We start from the raw sequence: 13217 nt of genomic DNA, 5'->3' as shown, positions 1-13217 counted from the left end.
TATGATAAAACCATTGCAATATTAATATGCATAAAAATGAATGGCATAATTTAGATGCATCAAAATAATTTCACAAGTATTTGAAGAAAGAATTATGCGCTGATTTTTTGACTAGAAATCACTGCATCGAATCGTACTTAATGAGCACACTTGCCACCCAACTATGAAATCTACCTCCAGTTCCCCCCGAGTTGAGAATACTTATCCACTTGATCAGGTTTCCTTTAGCGGCGTCGTGCTTTTCTCGATCATTTTATCCACTTTTCTAGGCTTTTCCTTAAAAGCTTACCTTTCTCTCTCGTGGTGCATTTAGACTTTTATAAGATTAACATATTTCTCTAGCTACAAAACTTAATGGATGTTTCTCTCTCATCCATTAAACTTATCTAAAATTTTATTCTAGAATACTTAAAATTATCAAATCTCATTCATCAATAAAATTTAATCTTTATTTTATTTTGAAAAAAATATATTTCATTCCTAACTAAATGAACGTCACCTATTTATTTATTAATAAATAACCATTTAAATAATTAATTAAATATTCTTCTTTAGCTTTTCTACGATTCTATCTAATCCAACTCAATCTAGCAAGAGCGGTTTTAATGCAACGAAGGGACATCACACGACAACATACAATTCAACACCATCAACGGGGGACAACACACCAGTACAACGGTCGTCGGTATTACAACAAACAACGTCAATCCAATCAAGGCGATTCCTATTTGTTACCCTATAGGAATTTTAATGCGGCCTGACATGGGCCAATCAAGGCGATTCCTATTTGTTACCCTATAGGAATTTTAATGCGGCCTGACATGGGCCGCATTAAGGCGATACAACACGCCGCTAAGTGATTTTTCTCTCTCATCACTTAGCGACGTGTTGTATCGCCTTAATGCGGCCCCATGTCAGGCCGCATTAAAATTCCTATAGGGTAAGAAATAGGAATTTCCGTCCCATCAATGGTGCGAGTACGGATTGAGGGTGCACGGAGGCACCAGACTCGTCAATCGTTAATGAGGTGAGTAGTCCCGTAAATGCTTTAAGGAAAACAACTTTGTGTGGAAATCAACAACCCTCATTCATTGTGGGGGAACGCAAGTAGGTTTCGAAATCTACCTGCAATGATTCAATAAACCCTCGACATATGGTCAATCCACGTAACAACGACTGTCTTACGTACCAGATTTTCCAACTGCACGAACTCTACGTCGACCTCACACGTTCACATTCCACTGACACATTCATTCGAATTCAAACCAACCGTGAATCATTATTCTGATGCTTCACCTTGCAGCTATAGACCAAAAAATGAACTCCACAATTGAATCAGTTGTTTATTAAATTAGATCCTCTAGTATTTATACAGTCCAAAATAGTTACAAGATTACAATTGACCAACTAGTAGTTTTGCTAACTGCTATAAACTAATTGTAAACAAATATTTTATAATATCCTAAAAGATTAATTAACATCTAAAAGGCTTCCTATTGTGCAAAGTTCTAAGAAATTATTTACTCACATTCTCTTTGAAAATATTGAATATTTTTAAGAAAGAAAATAGGATTAAAGTGATTTTCGTTCTATAAGACATTTCTGACATTTTTAAATCATGAAGTCTACTCAAAATCGATAAATTGATATTACAAAATGATTTTAATAAAAAAAAAATATTTCAATGCATTGATAAGGTATTTGCTTCTTAATCTTTAATTCTATTTACAATCATTTAGACGTGATTAAAGGATATTTTGTATTAAAATTTTCACTTAAAGTATATTTTGTATTACCATTTTCATTGCTACTGCTAACAAAGATCTTCTTCCGTAAAGATATAGGAATTATGGAAAATAAGTTGCTCCACTTTTATATGGAATTTGAATCATTACATAAAAGCTTTTTGATCTTGGATGACATTAAATTGGGACATGCAAACACCACTAATTCCATTTACTTTATACAATTAATTTCATTTGAAAACAACTAACAATAAAACAAATTATAAATGATAAATAATTTTGAAATTAAGATATTAAAGCACAATAATTGAATGATATTAAAAGTTTCAAGAATTAATCTAAAATATATTCATTATATGCTCAATCAAGACACTTAAAAGCGAGTGGAATTTTTTAAATGAAAAAATAGAATTACAAAATTGGCTCAGGCATTTAGACTCTATTTCAATATGACATTGTTTTTCCTTCCAAAATCTGAGGGGAACATTCCCTTTTAAGAAGCCTTTCTAATGTATAATATTTACTTTCTTACATTGTAACTTGATTGTAGCTAGATTGAAAGGCATTTAGACTTTGTTTCTATAGGACATTGTTTTACCTTCCAAACTCTAAAGGGAACTTTGCCTTTGTTTTAATAGGACATTGTTTTACCTTCCAAATTCTAAAGGGAACCTTTCCTTTTAAGAAGTATCTTTCATCTTAAGGTTTATAGATGAGGCTTTCTTATATTGTACTTGGGTTCAAGTTGTGTGATATTTATTTTATTTGTTGATTAAAATTTACCTAGGGTGATTATTTGTTTGTTCATTAAATTTTGAAATGTTAAAAGCTAAATGACAAATTTTCACATAACACTTATAAATTTCATTGAAATGAAAACAAATGCAAAACAAATTAAATTAAATTTAATTGAAATGAAAACAAATGCAAAACAAATAAAAATTAATAGTATACAGCCGCAATCCTAAAGATTATAACATCAGCCCACAATGACCCCTCATCATGCATACATATATTTATTCAAGATTAAACCGTTTGTTTGTGATTGCAAGTGGTCTTTAATGTTCAGGTGGGAAAATCTGAACGGGGATCCTCTGAATTTAATGAACACATTTATCCAAGGCAAGATTTTGTTGGTTGACACTCATAGGTGGTAACACGCAGGGACAAACCTGACTGAGGTGTGGTACTGGTGTTCTATCCCACCATATGGCTTGCTCTGGCATCGTTCATCTTCTTTTGTTGATCTAACGATGGGAAATGGCTAGATTTAGTTTCTCTAACCATCCCCTCACATTCGAGCCTCTGGTGGTTCATTGTTACTGCCGCTCCGGTCTCCTGCACTGCTCTATTATGGCCGGGGTTCTCTGTAGCACTCAACCCTATACATTCTGTTCTTTGGTTCCAAACAAGGATGAAGGTGGAACCTCCTGGAGTAGGTATGTCAATGACCTTAATGTACAAAGGTTTTTATTTTCTCAGCCTTGAGGTTTTAACACCATTTCAGGGGTTTCAAGCACCTACCTGTCCTAAGGTTCATCATCCTATTACAGGCATGGCTTCAGAGGTTGCAGAAGTGGCGGAAAGCAACCAACACTCTGAGACACTAGAAAAAGGTACTCTTTCCATGACCATAGATCTTATTGCAATTTCCTTCTCATTATAGTTTTACTACTAGTTTATGTATTCTTACCCTCGGCTTCTGGATTTGTCACTAAAACCCTTCGTCATTCTGCATATTATCGTTTCAGCATGAGGATGCCTCAATCCTAGGTAAGAATCCCTATTATCATTAGCAAATTTATTATTACACCGCAAGGGTTTCAGTCTGCACTGATTTTACTAATCCATGCTGTTTTGTGATAGGTAAGCAATCTTACGGGAATCCTAATGTTTGCATTCGCAACATTTAATTTTGTAAGGGCTTACAACCTTCCAATCATTTTACAAGTTGGCCCTGAGACCTTTGATAGTCTATTCCAACCTGTCATTATAGGGTTTCATAGAGGGTTTTTCCTCCTTATGATTTAGATTAAGTTATGCATGCATACACTACTCATTTTTGTTTAAGTTTAGAAAACGATGTGCTCTGGCTATCGAATGCACATATTTTTTGTTGTAAATATAAATGTATTGATATTGTGACTCGTTCCAAGATTTGAGTTTTGTTTTAAAGAAAGACTGGATGAATTCCTTCTTAAATGCATGCAAGAGTCGACAGTGCCTCTAGGTGGCCTCTTGGATAGCGTTTGATGTTTCTTAGATTGCTTTGAATTGTTAAGTTATGTGTATTTGTTGTTTAATACAATTGTTAATATAATATACTCATTTTGTCTCAATACTACAGGATTCAAGGTCCTGCGACCTTATTCATATGTACACAGTATATATATTCAAATATGAGGGTTCCAGCGAAATTATTTATAGTGATCTACTGTGTATACCTGCATTTATTTATTACGTAGAATCTTATGGGTAAAGGTTATCCCGATGGTTCTTATTGCCATGATATATGTTTAATTGTTCTTTGCTTAACTTAGAGTAGGAGAATTGTTTAACATGTACTCAACCTTTCAAACTGCTATTCTAATACTATTTATGTTTACTTTGAAGTCTGTCAGAAAGATATTTACAATTCCTTTGTTTTATTGTTGGGTTATATTTCATAATATGGTTCGGATTTGCAAAACAATTAATTCCACTATGTCCGCTTCGTTGTCCATCATATATTTGAAGGTTTTTACATAGAAGTGTGCCCTTTGTTTTGTTTATTTATCTAACTTGCAAGTCAATGATAACATCTGCTTTCTAGCATCTTTAACAACATTCTATATTAAGGATAATAAATATATTATCCTGTAAGTCGAGAGAAAAATATATAGACCAATACTAAATCTTTGAGGTCCTTTGTCTTAATTATCTTTGAAGTTCTTTATCTTACTCACCTTTATCCTCCAAATAATAATAATAAGAGTTTTCAAAAAGTCTCTCTTCCTAGCCACGAGTGTGGCAATCACATCCAGGCTCTCCCTTGAGCATTTTCTACCTTGCACACTGGATTAATATGCAGTTACAGTTAGTACCATGGGCTTGTGGACTCCTGTCCAACCTCTATCTCCATACTATCTGTTTGACTATCTTGAGCAACCTTCCAACTGGTTTATTCTACCGACCTCTAGGACATATTTTCTTACCCATTTCCCCTCTCTATATTTCCCTTTTCAGGCAAAGGGTAATTGCTTCTTGGTAACCATTTCTTTTAACTAAAAAATAGTTTTATTCTCGTTAAAGTAGTGTTACCAATAATTTAGCTAATCACAAGATAACTATAATAAATGTTTCTTGGCCTTCCAGCCTCAATCCTTTAATGTTGAACACCAAAATGAATTAAAACTTAAATGAACATCTAGTGAAGATTCGCTTAGTGATTCTCAGTAATTTTAATGCAATTTTAAAGTGTTACAAAAATATATCTAATACTTTTATTTTATGGAATTTTGTTTTTTAGTATTGGTATTCTTTTATAATTATTAATTAAAAAAATAAAATTATAATTAAAATGAAAACCAACCACCCTTAAAATATATTTTTAAACATTTTATAAAAATAATATAAAATATTATTTTTATAATATATTATATTTTTTATATATTTTTTTAAATATTAAATATTACCTAATAAAAAAATTTATATTAATTTTATAAAATTATTTAAACTTAAAAAATAATCATTTTAATTTTCACTTTATACTTATTATACATGGTTGAATATATATTTAGAATCAATTTTTTTTAATGGATGAATTTAGTTACCCAATGTAAAAACTTAATTTGCTATGACTATGAAAATGAACTGTGATGTGCTAGGATGTTAAGGTTCAAATCTCTTCGGATTCATTTGTGCTAGGATTTATAGTGGTCTTATTCCAACCCGGTGCTGTGCAAGTCTAAAGCCAACTCACTTTCCAATTATTTTAGTCTAAAAAATACAAATTTAGTTATAAAAATAAAATATTCATTTGTGCTAGGATTTATAGTGGTCTTATTCCAACCCGGTGCTGTGCAAGTCTAAAGCCAACTCACTTTCCAATTATTTTAGTCTAAAAAGTACAAATTTAGTTATAAAAATAAAACAAAGTAATAATTGTGTCTTTAACAAAAGTTTTCAATTTTAATAAACAATAATAAATTCAATCAACCTCAAAGTTTATTATAAAAATTCAAAGCTTCTGATAATAATTAAAATGAATCTTCTTAATTATCTTCATTTGATTTGTAACCAATAAAATTTTATACAAACAAAAATAAAATCTATTACACATTTAAATAAAAATAACTTGCATTAAACTTTTTCCAAACTGAAATGATAATGATTTTAGGGACAATGTTATTAAAACAAAAACTAGATCGCTCACAATTGCTTTACGAAATTCAACTTATTGCAAAATGATTTACATTGAATTTATGAAATTAAAAGAAAAATACATAAAGTTTTAACATTCAATTTTACCTTATCTTCAAAAAAAACTAGGTAGAGTTTTTCTTGTTAACATAAAAGGGTATGATTCTTTCATTAGCTGAAGGCAAAATGCCATAGATTGGGTTACAATAGCTGAGATTGGTTTCTTGAATTGTCTCCAACGAGCTGAACATGGCACACTCATTTATGAATCTCATTTTTTTACAATTTTTTTCTTGATCTTTTCCCGCTGATTTTCCAAGCTTAGATATACAGACGAACTACTTCACCAAAAGACGATAGAACATATCGCTTTTTAAGGGATTGGGTCCCATGAGACTTCACTGTCTCTCTGAATGGTTCCAGCATCTAATTGGGCTGCCTTATTTCTTCTTCTTTATTGTTGTTTCTCACGACATGGAAAAATTCCAGCTTCACGGATGATCATACCTTTAATTCCTAAGATTGTCCTAGCCAACCAAAGATCTACTAGATTTGTTTTGGTCAAGATAGCATTGATAATGACTTGTGAATCCCCCAATACAATTGCTTCTATGTGCCCTAGGGCCTTAAGTGTTTTGATCCCTTGGAGCAACGCCATGACTTCTGCTTGGATACTAGTGGTGTGGCCTTGACCCCATCCAAATCTGTGAGTGGAAGAAACTTTTGGGTTTATAATTATGCCTCGAGCTTCAGCTCTTCGTGGATTCCCCTTAGCTGCCCCGTCAAAGAACAGAGAAGGAAGGCCTTGATTGAATAACCAAGCTTGAAACTCTGCCCTGTTTTTCCTTATTTGCTAGTCTTTAAGGCATCTGAGAGGTGTCATCGAATTTTGGAAGCTAAGGTTGAGAGCGGCTCCGAACTTTTTGTCATCTTGGCTTGGATTTGTATCATCCTTTTTATCACTTAGCCATTCATTTAACTGCCCCTTGACTGTATTTGCGACTACCTTGTAGTTCTGATCCTTACCGTTGAAGATCCTTATGTTTCTCTCCAACCAGGTATGCCAACTCATAAATTTGGGCAGGGCATTCCAAGCAAGTTTGACAATCTTGTTTTTTGGACATGGGCCTCAGAATCTTGCCACCCATCCTTTGAACAAATTCGGGATAGCCTGGGGAAGGATGAGCATCGAATTCCACGATCCGAGGAGCTCCTGCTAATCTTGGACTGTGAATTTGCAATTCAGAGGAATATGACCAACAGTTTCAGAATTTTCTTTGCATGCGATGCATCTTGATGGGCCATGGAAGCCCCTTTTCTGTAGTCTATATTCTGTTAATATTTTTTGGTGGCATAGCAGCCAACAGAAGAAGTCAATCTTTGGAATAGTGGGGAAATTCCAAATGTTGTTCCAAGGCGCCAGATTGGGTGGAACGTGGGGTCTCTCCCTGATTTTGATGTAGCCCTGCGATACTGAATAACCAAACTTTTTTTCTCCCCAGCCTCTCATATCCTTCTTTTTTGCATGAGTAGGGCTAGCTCCATGGAGTAGATGAAGGAGCGTGGCATATTCTCGCATCCACATAGCTGGGACATCTGATTTCCAGCCTGCCCAACTATCTCCCTGCCAGGTCGAAATATCCCATAGCATTTTAATGTCGGCCTCGTCCATCCACATTTTCAGCTCTTTGCTTAGGCTCGAGTTCGATAGTGGAGGTTTGTTCATGATGTTATCCTCCCAAATTTTAATGTGTTTACCGTTCCCAGGAATCCAATAGTCGTTCTCTCTTATAAGAGGCCCGACTTTGGAGATAAGGTTGTTGAGAGGGGTTATGAAGTGCTCTTTTTGTTGTTCCAAACACCTGAGTCTCTGGCCTTTGAAGTATTTTTTCCACAGCACCAACTGCACCCAACCAGGCTTTGGCGCTATAATCTTCTAGATTAGTTTGGCTCCCATTGCTAAATTTTGAGAGTTTAGATCTTTAAAATTTAGTCCTCCTTCTTGTAACGGCCTTGAGACTGTTTCCTAGTATACTAAGGGAGCATTTTCTCATTATTTTTTCCTCCTTTCCAAAGGAATTTTCTGATTAGCTCCTCTATTCTTTTTATGATGCCCATTGGTGCCAAGAGAATAGAAAATTGAAAGAGAGGCAAGCTACTCAACACTAATTTAATTAGCACTGATTTCCTGGCCAAGTTGAGCCATGTTGACCCCTAGGCCTGCACTTTGGCTTTGATTTTTTCAATCTGAGGGTACCAGTCCTTGCTTCTAGCTTTCTTGTGAAAGACACGTAGCTCGAGGTATTTGAAGGAATTCCAAGATGCTGAAGCAGCAAATCCCAGGCATCTGGCTATGTCACTAGCAACAACTGCCATGACATTCCAACAATAAGTATGACACTTACCCTTGTTTAATTCACTGCCTGAAGCTTGGCAGTAGTCTTCAAAAACTTCCTTGAATTTCCTTGCCATCCATTGAGAAGCAGCCCCCAGGAGCAGCGTATCATCTACAAAGAGGGCGTGGTTGACACTTTTTGTCCTCATGCTATGCATAGCCCAGCTATCTCTTGGTCTTGATGTTTCCTGTTTAAGTGGAAGCTAAGGGCAGAGGCTTGCAGCACGAAGAGGAGAGGTGACAGGGGGCACCCCTCCCTCAGCCCTCTAGATGCTTTAAAGAAATCAGCAGCCCTGCCATTCACAAGAGGGGAAATCCAGGGTTCAGAGATACAAGCTTTGATCCATTTAATGAAATTTTGTCCAAAACCAAGTTTGCACATAACATCAAAGAAAAATTTATGTCTCACACAATCAAATGCATTAGCTAGATCGAGTTTAATAACCATACCTTGTTCTTTGCGTCGTTGACTCGAGTGGATTGCCTCTTGGACCAGGATAAAATTGTCTACCAACTGTCTTCCTTGAATAAAGCCTCCTTGATTCTCCAGGATGACTTTTGGGAGAATTTTCTTCAATCTGTTAGCTATAACTTTTGTGATCAATTTGTATCTAATATTCCATAGGGATATTGGACAGAATCTATTGAAGGTGTTAGCGCCTTTTTCTTTGGGAATAAGGGCGAGAAAGGTTGAGTTTGTACAACCCCCAATTTTCTTGCATTCTTGGGATTTATTTATCATTTTCATAAAATCCTTCTCCACTATCTCCCAGCATACTTGAAGAAACCTGGGTGTGAATCCATCAGGGCCCAGAGCTTTGTGGGGTTCCATAGCAAACAACGCTTCTTTGACTTCCATTTTCAAAATTTTATCTTCTAGCATCTGGTTAATCTTTGCGGTGATTAGCTTGGGGACATTGTCTAACAGATTGCCATTTTTGGTGATCTCCTCGACTTTAAATACATTTTTTCAAAGTGTTTTGATGCAGCCTTCTTGATGCTGATGAAGTCTTTTAAGGTGTTCTCCTCATTTTTAATTTCTGAAATACTATTACGACCTTTTCTATCTTGGGCCTGCTTGTGAAGAAAGGAGGAATTACGGTCTCCAGCCTTGAGCCATAGACTCCTTGACTTGAGCCTCCAAAATTCCTCTTCTGCCAGGAATACCCTATGGAATTTTTGCTGCAGCTGATATTCCTTGTCTAGCTCTTCTTTGGTGATGTCAGCAACTTCCAGATGAAGGTGCCAAATTTCAAAGCTCTTGCTGAGTTTTTTTCCTATCCACTGCAGGGTTAGGTAAGGTTTTTATCCAACCCTTTAGCATCTTTTTTACCATGCACAGCTTTTCTTCCCAAACAAAGAATGGAGATCCCTTGACTAGCTTCATCCAGCATTCTCTAATCTTTTGCATGAAATCTGCCTCTTTGGTCCATAGGGAACTAAACCTGAACGGTATAGGCCCTAGATCCTTTGAAGGAATCAGTTCTAGACAGATGGACTTATGATCCGAGACATTGCTTTGGAGAATGCGCATTTTAGCCTCCAGCCCCAAGAGAAGGAAGGAGCTTTGGACCAAAAAATGATCCAGTCACGATGCTATGTATCCCAGCCCCACTCTCTTGTTTAACGAGGTGAACGTGCCTGTGACTGGTTTTATATCTAGCAAATCCCATTCTTGCATGAGATCTTCGGCCCATTCTCTTGTCGGATCCCTAACTATGCTGCCTCCTCTTTTTTCTGAGGTTCGGAGTGTGAGATTTAGATCTCCGACAATGATAATATTTCAAAAATTTTCTAGATCTACTAGGTTTTTCATGGAATCCCAACAGTTCTTTTTCTGACTTGCATTTTTAGGAGCATACACATTGAAAATACAAATAATCTCCATTGTTTCTAGATGTTGTAATTTTAAAAAGATCCAATGGGTATTTAGGGATTCAGAGATTAGTTAAAACTTGTTTGAGTTCTAGAGCATCCCAAGTCCTCCCGACGCTCCCCGGGCCGACCCTCCATGCGCTCCATTCTTTTTCCACCATCTTTTGCTTGCTTGGAGGAAGGTTGAATCCTCCAACATGGTCTCCTGCATGAGGAGGATATCTGGGGATTCCAATCTTATTAAGCTACTCATCGCTTCTTCCTTTGCTGAGGTACCCATCCCCCTACAATTCGAGGAGACAAACTTCATTATGTATTTCTGCCTTGGAGGGCTCCCTTAGAGCCCTGTGATTGAATCCTAATCACCTTCGGGGTTTTTGAAAGGAGTTTCTCTAGCATTGGCTGGCTACCATGGAGTTTGTCCTTGTAATTTTCTTGTTCTCTTTTTTCTTTTGCCGTCTTGTGCCCTCGTGTAGACCTTCTCGGAGAGGATTGGGATTCCCCAATTTCCCCTTCTTCCTTTGATTCTTCAGACTCTTGGGTTTCCACTTCTTCTTCTGGGGTCTTCTCCTCTGGTATGCTTTGGATGGAGGGGGAAGCTTTTGAGGCAGAGATCTACTTTGGCACTTATGTTTCCTATGTGGTCATGACTTCAGATCCAAGGATTTCAAATTTTTTACCTTGGTTTTCCCTGGCTGATTTTTGAGCAATACCCTCTTGCGGGTTCTTGGCACTGCCATTTTTGTTTTTCCTGTGAGAGGTTTTGGATCTCTTTGCCTGGTTCCATCCCTCTTGCTTTCCTTTTTCTTCCCCCCCTTTGGACAGGCAGTCCCTTGCGAAATGCTCGTAGACGTGGCACTTCCGGCATTTCAATGGCAGCTGCTCGTAATCGAGTTTTTGTACATGAGTCTAGGGACTAACCACTATTTTGACAGCTTCAGGTAGTCCGACCTCCAAATCTACCTCTACACGGATTCTGGCGCAGTAGTATTGATCCTTGCTATTGGCCTTGTATATGAATTTTCTCAGGGTGTTGCTAATGTGCTTTAACGAATCCCAGTTCTAGCAATGAACTGGTAGGTTGGGAAGCCTTACCCAAACCGAGACTGTTGTTGGCACGTCAACTGCCGGATCGAAGTCCGGAGTCCATTTATTTAAGTACAACCCTTGGGGGCCCATGAAGTAGGGGCCATTCATGAAAATTAGGTCTTTGTCTTCTTTTGCAGAGAATTCAAACAAGAAGTAGCCTTTCTCGAGGAAGTAAGAGGTTACCTTGTTTTGGATCAGAGGTGCCCAGTTCCTGGCAACCCAGTTCTCGGTCCTCTTCGGGGAAGGCCAGAGTCCTGTAAACTGTCCTACCAGTGCCCGATCTGCCAAGGAGAGAGCTACTTGGATCGGCACTTCTCGTGGGAGGGCGATCTCCGGGATATCTTCCAAGCTTTTCACAAATTTCGCTGCTTCTGAGCATTTCTTCTTGGGCAGAGAGGCTAGGAGGGCTTTCAAGGCTTCCGCTGCAGAAGGGGGAGGAGGAGAAGGCTTCTCCATGGAGAATCAAACCCCAGCCAGGGTAGCCGCGGCTTGTAGCAGGCCTCTCGGTGGATCCCCGCAGGCGCAGAAACAAAACCTTCGCGAGATCCCACGCAGGCTCGAGGCAAGGCTTCCCGGGGGCACCTACGTAGTCTCAGGGCGCGAGGGGAGCGGCTGCGCACGTAGTCTCGGCTCCCGCGGGTTGCGGGCTTCTGAGGTTGCAGAGCTCAAGACCTTTTAATTCATTAGTTACTAAGGAGACAAGTAGAGTTTTAATATTGTAAAGAGATGATATATTTTTATTTATAAAGTTTATTAGAAAATAAAAAAATATAATTTTAAATTATTAAATATATAATTTAAATATTTAAGAAAATAAAAATTTAAAAATATAATTTGAACAAACTTCAAAAAAAAAAATAGATAGAGTTTTAATATTGTAAATATATTGATATATTTTTTGAATATATTTTTATTTATAAAATTTATTAAAAAATAAAAAATATATATAATTTTAAATTATTAATTATATAATTTAAATATTTAAAAAATAAAAAATAAAAAATATAATTTAAACCATAAAAAAACACAAAAGCAGAAATTATATGAATTTTTTTTCCTTTAATAAATAAACAAAAATACAACCTTTTAATGAAATAAAAAGGCTACAATTTTTTCCTTAATGAAATAAAAAAAATACAGCTTTATCAACTATCTTGTTTGACATATTGTATCGTGGTTTATCCCACACCGAGAGTCACTTCCAATTCCAATGTAAGCTGAAACCCTATACAGCAACTGGTATAAGCTCACGGGACCTTGCTTCTACTCATACTCTTAAGTAGTTTCTTTCCTATATGATACAGTCTTGTTGAACTATGGCATTGCCATGAAAGGTTCATGTATGTTTCTGTTGAAACTTTCTCTCTTTTTACGAGCAAACAAATCTAATTTCCGTGACGGCTAATTGAAATATTTTTTTTCGAATTCCCAAAATAATACAACATCTAACTTGAAAGAAGATAAAACATTACTATCTAACAAATTAAAAATCGGAAAACCCAAAGTTCACCCCAAACTAACCCAATAACACAAATGCTCACCCGAAGACGAAAACATTACTTCTGTGCAGTGATTGGATAAAGTTCTGTCATGTCGTGAGATGCCAATCTTCTTAAACCCGGATTTTAAAGCTGGCAATATAACCATCGAATCCTACGCAAGGTACAGAAGGCAGTAATCTATTTTATCTAGTAGATACAGAAGCATGTGAT

General features: G+C 36.5%; 1 pseudogene; it reads left to right on the top strand.

Annotated features, from left to right (window-relative positions):
• LOC149210021 (uncharacterized) overlaps positions 1-12184 on the top strand; it is a 67251-nt pseudogene extending 55067 nt beyond the window's left edge.
• The last annotated feature ends 1033 nt before the right edge of the window (positions 12185-13217 follow it).

Source organism: Pinus tabuliformis, chromosome 1_2, assembly GCF_031772625.1.
Source record: "Pinus tabuliformis cultivar Carrire ecotype Pingquan chromosome 1_2, CPIR1, whole genome shotgun sequence".
In the NCBI taxonomy this organism is placed as follows: domain Eukaryota; kingdom Viridiplantae; phylum Streptophyta; class Pinopsida; order Pinales; family Pinaceae; genus Pinus; species Pinus tabuliformis.
This window is presented reverse-complemented; position numbering and strand designations above follow the sequence as displayed.